The 16,612-nt window shown below is 37.7% G+C and overlaps 1 protein-coding gene across 1 annotated transcript in view; it reads right to left on the bottom strand.

The window, feature by feature from the left end:
- The window catches only part of LOC109085442 (protein NLRC3-like), a 20,877-nt gene extending 9,196 nt beyond the window's left edge, over positions 1-11,681 (bottom strand). The window contains exon 1 of the mRNA XM_042769757.1: positions 11,570-11,681. The gene's annotated coding sequence lies outside the window, so the exon portion shown is untranslated. The remainder of the gene's footprint in view (positions 1-11,569) is intronic.
- Positions 11,682-16,612: the final 4,931 nt, after the last annotated feature.

Raw genomic sequence — 16,612 nt, 5'->3', positions numbered from 1 at the left:
CAGCTAGAAAAATGAACTCTAGAGAGGAGTATTTTGCCAAATATGCACCATATAACATATTCATTATATATATATATATATTTCTTTTACTGTTCTATAATATTTAATTTATGTTTGAATAAATCCATCAGGATTTTGTGACAACCACCATTTAAATGCTTATATTCCAACTATCGAATTGAAGTAGAAATATAATTATGTAATTTAAAGTTAAAAGTTAGTATTATAACTTTAATATTACAAAAACTTTGAGTATATTTTAAGTGTTTGTATACAAATCAGCAAATTTTTAACCTTCCAAATCATTGACTCTTAGGTATATTTTACAGCATTAGTTGAGAGATTTTTTTTCCCTTGAGAAAATTTGCCATGTCCTGTACCTGATATATATCCAAAATAAACTATATATAATCAAATCAAATTGAAATTGGAGTCAAAAATAACCTCAAACATGTCAAAAAAAAAAACCACTTATAATTCAAAAAATCAAAAAACCTTTTAATTCTAACACATAAAATCCACTTTAATGATAAAAAATTAATAAAAGTTCAGCAAAAATAGATACCACAAAAAAAAAAACAGATATAATACAGATAAACAAATGATAAAGTTTGGCTTAATGAAAAATAGATCAAACAAGTGTTAATGATAAATCTGCTGTGACGTTTATACTGGCTACTGTATACAGGCCACCAGGGCACCATAAAGACTTTATCAAAGAATTTGCTGATTTTCTATCTGAGTTAGTGCTGGCTGCAGATAAAGTCTTAATTGTTAGCGATTTTAATATCCATGTTTATAATGAAAAAGATGCACTAGGATCAGCATTTATAGACATTCAGAACTACACAGACAACACATGTCAGGGCCTACTCATTGTCGTAATCATACATTAGATTTAATATAGTCACTTGGAATTGATATTAATGTATGATATCTCTGATCATTATCTAGTCTCGTGTATACTCCATATAGCTAAAGCTGCAAATCTCCTTGTTACAAATATTGTAGAACCATCACTTCTACCACAAAAGACTGCTTTGTAAATAATATTCCTGACTTTTTCCAATTCCTCAGCAAATCCAATAGCTCAGAAAAACTCGATGTTGAAACAGAAACAATAAAGTCTCTCTTTTCTCACTTTAGATACAGTTGCTCCTTTACGCTTAAAGAAGATTAGGGAAAACAGTCCGACACCATGGTATAACGAGTACACACACGCTTCAAAGAGAGCAGCCCAGAGAATGGAGCACAGCTGAAAGAAAACAAAACTAGAGGTGTTTTGTATTGCATGGCGGGAAAGTACAAGTACTTATAGAAATGCTTTAAAAATGCTAAATCTGCTTACTTTTTGTTTCTTTTAGAATTAAACAAACACAACCCCAGGCATTTATTTTAAACAGAGGCAAAATTAACGAAAAATAAGCAGCATGGCAATAATGACTTTATGAACTTCTTTACTTCGAAGATAGATACTTTTAGAGATAAAATTCTAACCAAGCAACAATCAGCTACAGTATCGCATCAGTGCACTGTACATCCCCTGATGAACAATTCCACTCATTCTCTGCTATAGGAGATGAAGAATTGTATAAAATTGTCAAATCATCAAAACCTACAACATGTATGTTAGAACCTATTCCATCTAAGCTACTAAAAGAGTTGCTTCCAGAAGTCATAGATCCTTTTCTGCATATTAATAATTTGTCAATGACATCAGAATATGTCCCCAAAACCCTCAAACTGTCTGTTATTAAGCCTCTCATTAAAAAAAAACAGCAACTTGATCTTAGAGAATTAGTTAATTACACACTGATCTCAAATCTCCCTTTTCTGTCAAAAAAAAAATACTAGAAAAGGTATAATACTCTCTGCTATATTCCTTCTTAGAGAAAAATTGTATCTTAGGATTTCCAGTCAGGATTTAGACTGTATCATAGAACTGAGACTGTTCTCATCAGAGTTACAAATGACAAATGAGAAATCAAAAAAAAAGTAAAAAAAGAAACTTAAATCTGCTAAACCTGCAGTAAAGACTGTGAAGAGATGGACCAGCCTGTCTGAAAACCTGTGCTGACCAGCTGGCCCCCATCTTTTCACAGATCTTCAACAGATCTCTGGAGTTGTGCGAAGTGCCTTCCTGCTTCAAACGCTCCACCATCATCCCTGTTCCAAAGAAACCCAAGATAACAGGACTTAATGACTATAGACCTGTGCCTCTAACGTCTTTCATCATGAAGTCGTTTGAAAAACTGGTTCTGGCTCTGAAGGACATCACTGAACCCTTACTGGACCCCCTGCAGTTTGCTTACCGAACAAACAGGTCCATGGATGATGCAATCAACATGGGATTGCACTTCATCCTGCAACATCTGGACAAAACAGGGACTTATGTGAGGATCCTGTTTGTGGACTTTTAGTTCGGCTTTCAACACCATCATCCCAACAGCCCTCCAGACCAAACTGAGCCAGCTCTCTGTTCCTGTCTCTCTCTGTCAGTGGATCACCAGCTTTCTGACAGATAGGCAACAGCTAGTGAGACTGGGGAAATTCATGTCCAACAGCCGCTCCACCAACACTGGTGCCCCTCAGGGATGTGTTCACTCCCCACTGCTCTTCTCCCTCTACACCAACGACTGCACCTCAAAAGACCCCTCTGTCAAGCTCCTGAAGTTTGCAGACGACCCTACGGTCATCGGTCTCATCCAGGACGGTGACGAGTCTGCTTACCCACAAGAGGTTAAGCAGCTGGCTGTCTGGTGCAGTCTTAACAACCTGGAGCTGAACAGTCTCAAAACAGTGGAGATGATAGTGGACTTCAGGAGAAACCCCCCTGCACTCCCCCCACTCACCATTATAGACAGCACTGTGGCTGCAGTGGAGTCATTCAGATTCCTGGGAACCACCATCTCTCAGGACCTGAAGTGGGACTATCACATTGACTCCATTGTAAAAAAGGCCCAACAAAGGTTGTACTTCCTTTGCCAGCTGAGGAAGTTTAACCTACCATAGGGGCTGCTGAAACAGTTCTACTCAACCGTCATTGAGTCTGTCCTGTGCACTTCAATAACTCTCTGGTTTAGTTCAGCTACAAAATCAGACATCAGAAGACTACAGAGAACGGTTCGGACTGCTGAAATGATTATTGGTGCTCCCCTGCCCACCCTTCAAGAACTGTATACATCCAGATTGAGGAAAAGGGCTCAGAAAATCACTCTGGATCCCTCACATCCAAGTTACCCCATCTTTGAACTTTTGCCATCTGGCCAGCGCTTCAGAGCCGCAAATACCAGGACAGTCAGGCACAAGAACAGTGTTCAATTTATTTATGTGCAATTTTTTTGTGTGTGTGTGTGTGTGTTGTTGTCTCTGTGTACTGGAAGCTTATGTCACTAAAACTAATTCCTTGTATGCACAAGCATACTTGGCAGTAAAGCTCCTTCTGATTCTGATTCTCTGATTCTCTTAACATCTGATCATGGTTTTATTTCTCTATTAATCCTACTCGATCTTAGCACTGCGTTTGACACTATCGATCACAACATTCTTTTGAATAGACTACAAAATTAAGTTGGCATTAGTGGAATTGCATTGGCGTGGTTCAGGTCATACTTATCCGACTGTCATCATCATTTCTAGATGTGTCCTCTTTTGGAAGACTAAACAAAGTAGTTTCTCTTTCACAATGAAACAGCGTCTCCACAACATGGCACCAGCGGCAACAGTGAGAATAAAAGTTACGCCTTCTTTCTTTGTGTGAACATTTGGGCGGTGTTATGCAAATCTTCCCACATCATGACGTAGATGTGGGGGCGTGTTAGAATGAGCCATTTTAGGTAGGCGTGGTTGACTCTTAACTTTTATAAAGAATATCTCTTTGGATTTGAGACTTCAGTCTTTGCAACTTTAGAGAATTTCTTTATGCACAAAGAGCTTGTAACACTCCAAAGAGAAAGGAAAAATTTTAATCGCATCATATGATTCCTTTAACTAAGGCAATACAATTCCATATAAAACCGTTAGAATTTATAAGGTTTAACAGCAGAGAATAAAATGTTTATGAGTTTATCAGTTCTACATCGATTTCAAGTTTATGGACCGAGCACATCTCCATTCCCCGGAGTAAAGGTGAGAAGTAGATGTATAAAATAATGTTGGACATGGTATTTTCGTCATAAAGACACACCTGCCACATTCCAGCAACATACCACCATAGCGTCATCACGGCGAATATGGGAATCACAAAGTTATGTCTCTGGAACGTTATGTGAGACGTCGCTAATATGAGCCAATAACGTAATGTTTTCACAACGTGCCAGTTTGGTCATTGAGACGTACTCATCACGGCCCAGAGACTTACCACTATAACATCTCAACAGTGAATATAGAAATTACAAAATTATGTTGCTGGAACGTTATTTGGTATGTCGCAGCGACAAATATGGTCCGGTTTAGTTACATCGCCACAACATAACTGTGTTAGCTAGAATTGGACTTGGACTCTCAGAAACACTTTATCCAAACTCATCTGTTAAAGGGGTCCTATAATGCTCCTTTTTGCATGGTATCTATCTGAAACTTGTTAGCAATGAGTAATCTAGCAACCACCTGAGTACCCTAGCAACCAGATAGCGACCACCCAAAGTAAACCACGTTGCAACACCCTAGCAACCACGTTTTCGAAATCTTCAAACTTAAAGCTTTTAAAACTTAAAACTTTCTGGTCAATCTTTCTCAAGCCAACTTTTTATCTAATTTATTATATCTCTTTAAATGCAAATTAGCTGCCGCTCTCCACCCCCTTTCCAGAAGTTTTTCCTCATATACTCTGCCAATAACACTTAACTTAACAACTTAAACCTGTTAAACCAAAACTTCTTCAGAAAATGAATAGGACTCAAAAGGACTTATGACATAAGAGTAAAACTATGTGGAGAATCATTGTCAAAAGACCCACCCACATCATATCGGAAATTACAGCTAAAAAAAAAAAAGAGACACTGAAGACACAGATACACAGAGACAGACAGACAGCACTGAAATATATACATTCCCGATTCCAAAAAAGTTGGGACACTGTACAAATTGTGAGTAAAAAAGGAATGGAATAATTTACAAATCTCATAATCTTATATTTTATTCACAACTGAATATAGATAACATATCAAATGTTGAAAGTGAGACATTTTGAAATGTCATGACAAATATTGGCTCATTTTGGATTTCATGAGAGCTACACATTCCTAAAAAGTTGGGACAGGTAGCAATAAGAGGCCGGAAAAGTTAAATTTACATATAAGGATCAGCCGGAGGACCAATTTGAAACTTATTAGGTCAATTGGCAACATGATTGGGTATAAAAAGAGCCTCTCAGAGTGGCAGTGTCTCTCAGAAGTCAAGATGGGCAGAGGATAACTCCCAATGCTGCGGCGAAAAATAGTGGACCAATATCAGAAAGGAGTTTTCTCAGAGAAAAATTGCAAAAAGTTTGAAGTTATCATCATCTACAGTGCATAATATCATCCAAAGATTCAGAGAATCTGGAACAATCTCTGTGTGTAAGGGTAAAGGCCAGAAAACCAGACTGGATGCCCATGATCTTCGGGCCCTTAGACGGCACTGCATCACATTATAGATTTCTACGAAATAAGTGCACAAAATTGATAAAAAGTTCTAAAAGTCAATATTATCTTAATCTAAGTAATAATAACATGAACGATCCTTCTAAATTTTGGAAATTAACAAAATCTCTTGTAGGGACAAATAAATCTACTGACTTTCCAAAAGTTTTAAAAGTTGACCGGAGATTAATTACAGACAAGGCTGATATTGTTAATATTCTAAATAATCATTTTGTTTCAGCTAGTTTGATAACAGGTACCAATAATTCGTTGATCACTGATGAACAGGAAATTGATGAGATGACAAATTATAATGAATCAGATTTATTTTCTTTTACCCCTATATTGCCCACCGAAGTTTATAAGTTACTTTCAAATTTAGACTGTAAGAAATCAGGTGGACTTGATAAAATTGAACCAGTTTTTTAAAAGTGTCTGCAGATATTATTGCTGAACCTATTGCATCAATTTTTAATTTGAGTCTATCCACTAATGTACTTCCAACATCTTGGAAATCAGCTATGGTTATGCCATTATTAAAAGGAGGAGATCCCTCTGATTTGAATAATTATCGCCCTATTTCTAAATTACCAGTTTTAGCAAAAGTTTTTGAATCTATAGTAAATGATCAAATGAAAGAATACCTTGCTAGTCAAAATATTTTAAACGCATTTCAGTCAGGATTTAGAGCGGACCATAGTACGATAACAGCTACTACACTTGTTACTAATGATTTAATCACCGCTCTCGATGAGAGACAGCATTGTGCGGCCTTGTTTGTTAATTTGACAAAAGCGTTTGACTTAGTGGATCATAGCTTACTGTTACAGAGGCTTAAAAGTATAGGCCTCTGTAACTCGGCCTTGAGTTGGTTTCAAAATTATTTATTTGATCGAACGCAATGTGTTGCTATAGATAATTATGTTTCACCTGTGCTAACAGTTGAGAAGGGTGTCCCGCAAGGTTCTTTGCTGGCACCACTTCTTTTTTCTATTTTTATAAATGAATTAGGGCAGGGAATAAAATCCGCAAAGTTACATTTTTATGCTGACGATACAATAATTTATTCAGCAGCAGCCTCTCTTTCACAAGCTATTGAAATTTTACAGGATTCTTTTAATACTTTTCAGCATAATTTACTCCAATTAAAATTAATTTTAAATGTGAATAAAACTAAGTACATTGTTTTTTCACGTAGTCGTTCCATGATCACTGCTCCATCTATTCTTACTGTTGATGACGTGCATATAGAGAGTAATAACTTACACATATCTGGGAATATGGATAGACGAGAAGTTGGCATTTGATGTTCATATTGATTACTTAGTAAAAAGATTAAAACCAAGATTGGGCTTTCTCTTTCGGCAAAAAAAATGTTTTTCCTTTGGAGCTAGAAAGAAAATTATTCACAGTACTTTTTTACCCATTTTAGATTATGGTGATATTATTTATATGCATGCTTCTATATATTTATTAAAAAGATTAGATTGCATTTATCATGCTGCTTTGCGTTTTATAACAAATGCTTGTTCACGTACACATCATTGTTTGTTATATAACCGTGTAGGCTGGACCTCCTTACATCAAAGAAGGAAATCACATATATTAGTATTTACAGTAAAGGCATTGTTGGGTATGCTGCCAAATTACATTACTAGGCTTTTATGCCTGTATAAAAAGAACTATAGCACTAGATCATCGATTGGCATTAAATTAGAAGTACCTAGGATACACTCAGAACATGGAAAATCAGCCTTCTCCTACTTTGCTCCTTGGCTGTGGAATGAATTTCAAATTAATGCTCAACTAGAAAGAATTCCTTCATTGAATGTGTTTAAAAATATATTGCGATGTAAAATGAATGAAGTGTGTGACTGTTTTAATTAATTTGTTGAAATATGATTAATGTTATTGTATTTACCTTGTCTGTTTAGAATTAGTTTTTTTTTGTTTTGTAATTATGTGAAATTTTAATACGGCCATCTTGGCCAGGACTCCCTGGAGGAAGAGATTTCTTTTAATCTCAATGGGACCTTCCTGGAAAAATAAAGGTTAAATAAAAAAAAAATAAAAAAAAAATTGTGATGCATCGTGCCATTCGCTGTTGCCAGCTAAAACTCTATAGGTCAAAAAAGAAGCCATATCTAAACATGATCCAGAAGTTTTCTCTGGGCCAAGGCTCATTTAAATGGACTGTGGCAAAGTGGAAAATTGTTCTGTGGTCAGACGAATCAAAATTTGAAGTTCTTTTTGGAAAACTGGGACGCCATGTCATCCGGACTAAAGAGGACAAGGACAACCCAACTTGTTATCAGCGCTCAGTTCAGAAGCCTGCATCTCTGATGGTATTGGGGTTGCATGAGTGTGTGTGGCACGGGCAGCTAACACATCTGGTAAGGCACCATCAATGCTGAAAGGTATATCCAAGTTCTAGAACAACATATGCTCCCATCCAGACGTCGTCTCTTTCAGGGAAGACCTTGCATTTTCCAACATGACAATGCCAGACCACATACTGCATCAATTACAACATCATGGCTGCGTAAAAGAAGGATACGGGTACTGAAATGGCCAGCCTGCAGTCCAGATATTTCACCCATAGAAAACATTTGGCGCATCATAAAGAGGAAGATGCGACAAAGAAGACCTAAGACAGTTGAGCAACTAGAAGCCTGTATTAGACAAGAATGGGACAACATTCCTATTCCTAAACTTGAGCAACTTGTCTCCTCAGTCCCCAGACATTTGCAGACTGTTATAAAAAGAAGAGGGGATGCCACACAGTGGTAAACATGGCCTTGTCCCAACTTTTTTGAGATGTGTTGATGTCATGAAATTTAAAATCAACTTATTTTTCCCTTAAAATTATACATTTTCCCAGTTTAAACATTTGATATGTCATCTATGTTGTATTCTGAATAAAATATTGAAATTTGAAACTTACACATAATTGCATTCTGTTTTTATTCACAATTTGTACAGTGTCCCAACTTTTTTGGAATCGGGTTTGTAGTTAAGAGACTGACAGAGAGGTAAATAGACAACAATGTTTGCAGATGTTTGGAGCTCTGTGTCAGAAATATCATACATGAAGTGATGATTAAAAAACAGCACAATTTTTTTGAATAATCTTAATGATGTACGTTTTAATGCTCAGACTTTGCCTAGATTTTATATAACTTAATGCTTTTAGCATTGAGTTATATAACCACTACAATTACAATTAGAGACGAGAGTAATTATACCAAGAGAAAATCAATGGAAAATTTGATTACATTGATTAAATGCAAGAAAACGTTCATAATTATTATCAATACATACTCTAAAAATCCGGGTAATCAGGCCATACTTTTCTCTTCTGCATGCTCTTTAAAAGAACAGCTCTTCTCTGTCATACTGCATACCAGCATCAATTGGGGGAATGTGTCTGAGATTGGATGATAGCCTTATGGCAGTAAAGTGTCTCACAAAACAAATCAATGTACAATAGTAAGATGGGTAACACTCCTGAAATTGTAAGTAATAAAGGTGCTTTCAAATGATTCCAAAGTGGCCCAAATTTTGATCCAAACCATGTGTCCCGCTCAGAGGAGAAAAAAAGCATGATCCTTATTAATGCCAAGTTTACACTAAAGGATTTTAAGCCTGATTTGCAAGTCTTCGAGCACGCCTGCAGGTCGGCTGTGATCGGGGACAAATCAGCGGGTGATCAGCGCTCGCCAGTCTTTGTGTGAACACATCAACGACCCATCGAAGGGACTTACTGATGCCAGACAAATGTATAGCATGAAAAATATCTGGAGCTGTGGGCTGAGTCAACATGCCATGTCATGCCAAGGTGTCATGTGTCACAATGAGCTACAGCCAAAGAAATATACACTGATGGCTTTGCAGCAATAACAATCCATTCAAATATAATTTGCCAACATGTTTTATTCATATCAGATACACATTGTGTAAGTAACTATAAAGCTTGCTCTATTCTTCTCCCAGTTCAGACAAAAAAAGAGATGATATGTTCTACAGGCGCCCCATTGTACCTGCAGTCGCACCAGTAGTGATGTCATGGGCTGTGACTGGCCAATGTCTTCACTGTTGTTTTTACACTTGTGCTTCAGACACCGGTCATGCCAGAGGCATTCCCCATAGCACCCCCTAGTGTCTTGACTACATCAGTGGTCAGTACAGAGTTGTGGCTAGAGGGACGCACGTCTCTGTTCCCTCCATAAGGGAACGAGGGTAATCAAGATGTTCCCTACTGTCGTTCATTCTTATGTGTGTTGGAATGACAGGTTGGGGGTCCCTATACTAAACCCCACAACTACTGTACTGAGTCACGAGGGGGCACATGTGGGCAACCATTAGTGTGCCAACAACCAATGCAGCGACGCTGACTCCAAACCTTTCAACGTCCAGTTGTAAATTACCTCAGGTCTCCTGTTTCTTAAGGAGTGCTACTCACATTGCAAGAGGTCACAGCAGCTGTAGGGCCCCTTTTGATTATTTAGTAAGGCATAAGCATATAGCTTTTCAGAATTAAACAGCCGCTATACACCTGGTTGTTAACGTTGGAAAGCATTCTCTTTACTACAGGGAGAGGAATGCTACAGAGACCACACCCTGCCCGAAGGGAGGTAATGTGTGAAAATACACCAAGGGACTCACTGGCAGGGATTACTGACCTAGGGAGACCTCTGTGGTGGGCTCTACCATTGGGGGTGGGCTACCTATCCCACACTGACCAGTGACAGAGCCAGCTCTGTCGAGGGGAAGGCACTGGGTTCATGCGGTGGACAAGCAGAAGCCCACAAATTGTGATCAACTCTGAGAACTAATAAGGCAAGAATGGATTGCCATCAGTCAGGATTTGGCCCAGAAGCTAATATCCAGCATGCCAGAGTGAATTGCAGAGGTTATGAAGAACAAGGGTCAACACTGTACTGACTTATTATATTTTTTTGCCAATAAAAGCCTTTAAAACTTATAATATGCTTATCATTGTTTTTCAGTATAGCACAGAAATGTGGAAAAATAATCTACAAATACTGAAGCAAACTTTGCAAAACATAAAATTTATGTCACTTCCAAATCTTTTGGCCATGACTGTACATGTATCATGTCTGATCGTATAATCATTGTTTCAACCACAGAAAGAGGTCAATATTACAGTTTGTAAACAATGTTTATTACATGGCTATGTGAAATACTTGATTCTGATTGTCAATCGCGCCATCCAGCTGTATGTTGTTCTCCAATATCAACTGGTGAAAAGATAACACAGACTCATCTGGGTAACTGAAGTCATCCCTTTATGCTTGCCAGGAACTTTTTTTTATTTGTGGAAGTTTTTGAGGTTGGTGAGTTAAAATATTAAAACTCAAATCAATATTTTGTGTACGAGTATTTAATTAAGTCATCCGGTATCGAAGACTCATTCTCTTGTTTTATACAAGTGCAAATATTTTGTGATTGTTTGCATACTGTAATGAGTTATAAGAAAATATATATATATATTTTTTCTATTTTACACTATCATTACAAAAAGTTATGTTCTAGCAAAATTACTCCCAAATGTAAGATTGTTGCCTATCATAATAGTAGAAGTACCCCTTAGCTCTAAATCCTTACGGTATAAATAATTTAAGATATTGTTCCCTTATACCTACACATATATACTTTATAAGTACATTTTAATAACCAAAAGTTACACTGTAAATTTGCTTTTCTTACACAGTACTTTGCGGGTTGTAATCTAAAGCATTACCAAAAATCTGATATTGTGACAGCCCTAAACTAAATTAGTTGAAATAAAGGTTGTGAGATGAATGTGACTATTTATGAAGAGAGATCAGAAATGCTGTGACATATGAGACATCAAAATATGTTGATTAAAGTTTTGTTAGCAATCAATCAATCTATCATTATTTTATAAAGTAGCATTTACTAACCATGAATAATGATGATGAAGATGTTTTAATGTTGCTCCACTGAACTTGTGTCTTGAGCAGAAGTTATTTTAAAACTCCTTTCAATTCTGCCTTTTCATAAAGGACTTTGGAGGAAGAGGTTTCCTTGCAAACTGGTTATACCAGAACTTTCTCTGAAAACTATTAGAACCAGTTTTCATAAGAACACGACATAAGAGTGAAACAATGTGAAAAATCACAGTCTGTTGTCTGATATGTTAACTACTAAATAAATAAATTAAAAAAATAATAATATATATATATATATATATATATATATATATATATATTATATATATATATAAATAATAAAAAAAAATTACATAATTAATCAGTGTCCGTTTGTCACATTTAATAACTCCAACCAATCGTTATCTAGCATAAGTTGTTCAAATTCCATTGGACAACATTAAGTGGAGCAGTAATTTTCCGGTCTTATTCATAAATCTGTTAAAAATTACATGAACAGACAAACTTACATTTGTGGAGCTTTCTAGATCTGTGGTTTGACTCATTTTACAAATCAAATTGCAGTGCTGAAAACTGTGTATTTGGTGTAATGAAATGTTTTTATGCGGTTTAAGGTAAAAAAAAACAAACAAACAAACAAAAAAAAAACATTATTTTCCACATAAATTACACTACTCTGTGCTCCGCCTTTCTGAAACGCGTCGATTTTTACAAAACTCATCATTCGGAAAATGAGGTGTGCTCTGATTGGCCAGCTATCCAGCGCTTTGTGATTGGCCGAATGCCTCCAAGTAGATATAACTGCAGACCGGAAATCTCCAAAATGGAGCGTGAACTCCAAAAGTGGGCAGAACCTCCAAAATGGTCTCCTCGCACATAGACTTTAACCATTGGCTCTGGCTCCAGCCAATTGTTATTGACTTACATTTCAGAATAAAACTTTATAAATTAAACATTGTTTCTAGACATTGTTCATCTAAAATAAAATATACTATATAAATAAATATTCTCAGTGAGAGCAGAGCCCAAAGCTCATGGCCAGTGGTGATCGGACTGGAGTTTGAACCTCTGCTAAATGATATAAACGAGAATCACCCATGAGCTCTCCCGCAGGCTGTCCCAGCGCAGCAGGAACGATTTTACTCTATCGCTTTGTTCTAAGCAATGGGGGCGTCCCGGGGCTCGAAATTCACAGGGTAGGAGGGGTTAGTGACGCTGGGTGTAACAAAATAGGTGCCATTGTCCAGTGAGGTTTGGTTGGGAAGTTACAGAACGATCTCATATCGCATAATCTTATTAGCTGTTTATCTCGTGATAAAGCAGATAAAACAACTTTCTTTACCACGCTATTCAGCGGCATTCCCGCCGTGCAGTCAATTTCACTGGTTAAGGTTAGGGTCAGGTGTGGGGTAGGTTTTGGGGTTAACATTTTTTTGTAGCATAGTGTAGGAAATCAACACTTTAATTGACGCAACCAATAAAATCTTTAGAATCAGCTGTGGGGTGGAGTTTGCACTGAAGTGGATTGGGCTAAATAATTGTGCATGCATGTCATGTGCCTCTCTGTCAATGGGAGGAAGCTACGCCCTATTTTGTGTCATGGGTCAGGGTGCCCTCTGGCTCCCTCTGCTGTCTCTGTGTCATGTCTTTTTCCGGGTGCTTGTGATCAGTGCAATCAGTGCTGATCTAGCAGTGGGGCTGCGCTGATCTCTGGCTGCCTCTCACCTTCCTGTCGCTGATTACCCTTTCCTTTATATTACTCTTCCATCTAGTCCTTGTTGTGAGTAGATTGTGTTTGTGTGTGTGTTTGATTAAGGTTAAAGCTAAACTCTGCAGCACAGTGGCACTCCAGGACCGACGTTGCCTATCCCTGAGTTATACCTTTCTCAATGCCTCAAGCGTGTGACGGAAATGTTACGCCCTTTGCCATACTGTGATGCATGTCCCGGTCAGAACACCAGCGCGAAAAGACAAAAACAACAAAAACAAAAACCAAATATTCATTTCTCTAAACAACACCACAAATACAGTCAGGTCCATAAATATTGGGACATTGACACAATTCTAATCTTTTTGGCTCTATACACCACCACAATGGATTTGGAATGAAACAAACAAGATGTGCGTTAACTGCAGACTTTCAGCTTTAATTTGAGGGTATTTACATCCAAATCAGGTGAACGGTGTAGGAATTACAACAGTTTGTATATGTGCCTCCCACTTTTTAAGTGACCAAAAGTAATGGGACAGATTAACAATCATAAATCAAACTTTCACTTTTTAATATTTGGTTGCAAATCCTTTGCAGTCAATTACAACCTGGAATTACAAAGTCTGGAATGCATAGACATCACCAGACGCTGGGTTTCATCCCTGGTGATGCTCTGCCAGGCCTCTACTGCAACTGTCTTCAGTTCCTGCTTGTTCTTGGGGCATTTTCCCTTCAGTTTTGTCTTCAGCAAGTGAAATGCATGCCCAATCGGATTCAGATCAGGTGATTGACTTGGCCATTGCATAACATTCCACTTCTTTCCCTTAAAAAACTCTTTGGTTGCTTTCGCAGTATGCTTTGGGTCATTGTCCATCTGCACTGTGTGAAGCGCCGTCCAATGAGTTCTGAAGCATTTGGCTGAATAGGAGCAGATAATATTGCCCAAAACACTTTAGAATTCATCCTGCTGCTTTTTGTCAGCAGTCACACATCATCAATAAATACAAGAGAACCAGTTCCATTGGCAGCCATACATGCCCACACCATGACACTACCACCACCACCACCACCATGCTTCACTCATGAGGTGGTATGCTTTGGATCATCCTTTCCTTCTCCATACTCTTCTCTTCCCATCACTCTGGTACATGTTGATCATTGTCTCATCTGTCCATAGGATGTTGTTCCAGAACTGTAAAGGCTTTTTTAGCTGTTGTTTGGCAAACTCTAATCTGGCCTTCCTGTTTCTGAGGCTCACCACTGGATTACATCTTGTGGTAAACCCTCTGTACTCACTCTGGTGAAGTCTTCTCTTGATTTTTGATTTTGACACAAATACATCTACCTCCTGGAGAGTGTTCTTGATCTGGCCAGCTGTTGTGAAAGGGTGTTTCTTCACCAGGGAAAGAATTCTTTGGTCATCCACCACAGTTGTTTTCCATGGTCTTCCAGGTCTTTTGGTGTTGCTGAGCTCACCGGTGCATTCTTTCTTTTTAAGAATGTTCCAAACAGTTGATTTGGCCACACCTAATGTTTTTGCTATCTCTCTGATGGGTTTGTCTTGTTTTTTCAGCCTAATGATGCTTTGCTTCACTGATAGTGTCAGCTCTTTGGATCTCATATTGAGAGTTGACAGCAACAGATTCCAAATGCAAATAGCACATTTGAAATGAACTCTGGACCTTTTATCTGCTCCTTGTAAATGGAATAATGAGGGAATAACACACACTTGGCCATGGAACAGCTGAGCACCCTTACGAAAAAGAAGTTTATTCAAGTGTGCTATTAGTATACTTCTTTTAAACTAAAAATAGGAAAGTATGCTTTTAGTTTACTTTTTATGTACTTTTTAGAAATGGGCTTTATGTATTCCTCAGAAATATACTTAAATTGACATTTAAGTATACTTGACTTATACTTACAAAAAGTCTAAATATACTTGAACTTTACTTAAGTATACTTAATAAAATAAACTTGAAGTATACTACTTTTTGGTAAGGGCAGCCAATTGTCCCATTACTTTTGGTCCCTTAAAAAGTGGGAGGCACATATACAAACTGTTGTAATTCCTACAACGTCACCTGATTTGGATGTAAATACCCTCAAATTAAAGCTGAAAGTCTGCAGTTAAAGCACATCTTGTTCCTTTCATTTAAAATCCATTGTGGTGGTGTATAGAGCCAAAAAGATTAGAATTGTGTCGATGTCCCAATATTTATGGACCTGACTGTAATTACGGATTATAATGACATATACTGTGTTTTTACGCATTGTGTTGCATCGCGCCGCGTAAACATAAAACAATGTCTGCATTTGTGTTTGGAGAAACGACGAACAACAAGCGCTACTCTTCACCAGCGGTTCTCAATTCCAGTCCTTGCACCCCCCAGCTCTGCATATTTTGTATGTCTCTCTATGTTAACCCACCTGATTCAGATAATCAGCTCATTAGAAGTGAGCTCCGTGCATGAACTGTGTTCCCATTGACATGGTCCCTACACAGTGTTCATTAACACTAATCCACCTAATCAGGGGAAATCTGTTGAAGTTTACATCACTTCGGAACATTCATTCACGGTTTTGCGCTCTGCAACGTCTTCACACACGGACAAGTGTGACATCATATACCTCTGTAAAAAAAATACAATTTAAATTCACATCTTGCACACTTCAATGCACTTTGAATGGAACATATACATTAGCTTACTACAGTGAGAATCAAAGTTAAGCCTTATTTCTTTGCGTGAACATTTGGGTTGCGTTATGCAAATCTTCCCACATCATGACATAGAAATTTGGGGGAGTGTTTAAACGAGGCATTTTAGGAGGGCGTGGATGAGTCTTAACTCTTATAAAGAATATTTTAGGGGTGGCTAACTCGGGTCCTGGAGAGCCGCAGCCCTGCAGAGTTCAGCTAACCCTAATTAAAACTCACCTGCCTGTAGCTTCCTATTCAGACCTTGATTAGCTTGTTCAGGTGTATTTAACTGGGGTTGAAGCAAAACTCTGCAGGGCTGTGGCTCTCCAGGACCGACGTTCGCCACCCCTGTAATATTTCTTTGGGTTTTAGACTTTAGTCTTTACAACTTTAGGGATCTTATCTATTCACGAACAGCTTGTAACACTCCAAAGAGCAAGGAAAACTTGAAATCGCATCATATGACCCCTTTAATGGTAAGTGATCAATTTGCTTTATGTAATTGATGCACCGTTTTTTTCTGGATCGTAGTTAAAGTGCTCCATTATGGATTTTTTTTTTTATTACCTTTTATGCAGTGTGTAACACAGCTCTAAGTGAATGAAAACATCCTGCAAAGTTTTAAATCTACAAGCTCAATGAGTAG

This window comes from Cyprinus carpio, chromosome A14 (genome assembly GCF_018340385.1).
Source record: "Cyprinus carpio isolate SPL01 chromosome A14, ASM1834038v1, whole genome shotgun sequence".
NCBI lineage: Eukaryota > Metazoa > Chordata > Actinopteri > Cypriniformes > Cyprinidae > Cyprinus > Cyprinus carpio.
This window is presented reverse-complemented; position numbering and strand designations above follow the sequence as displayed.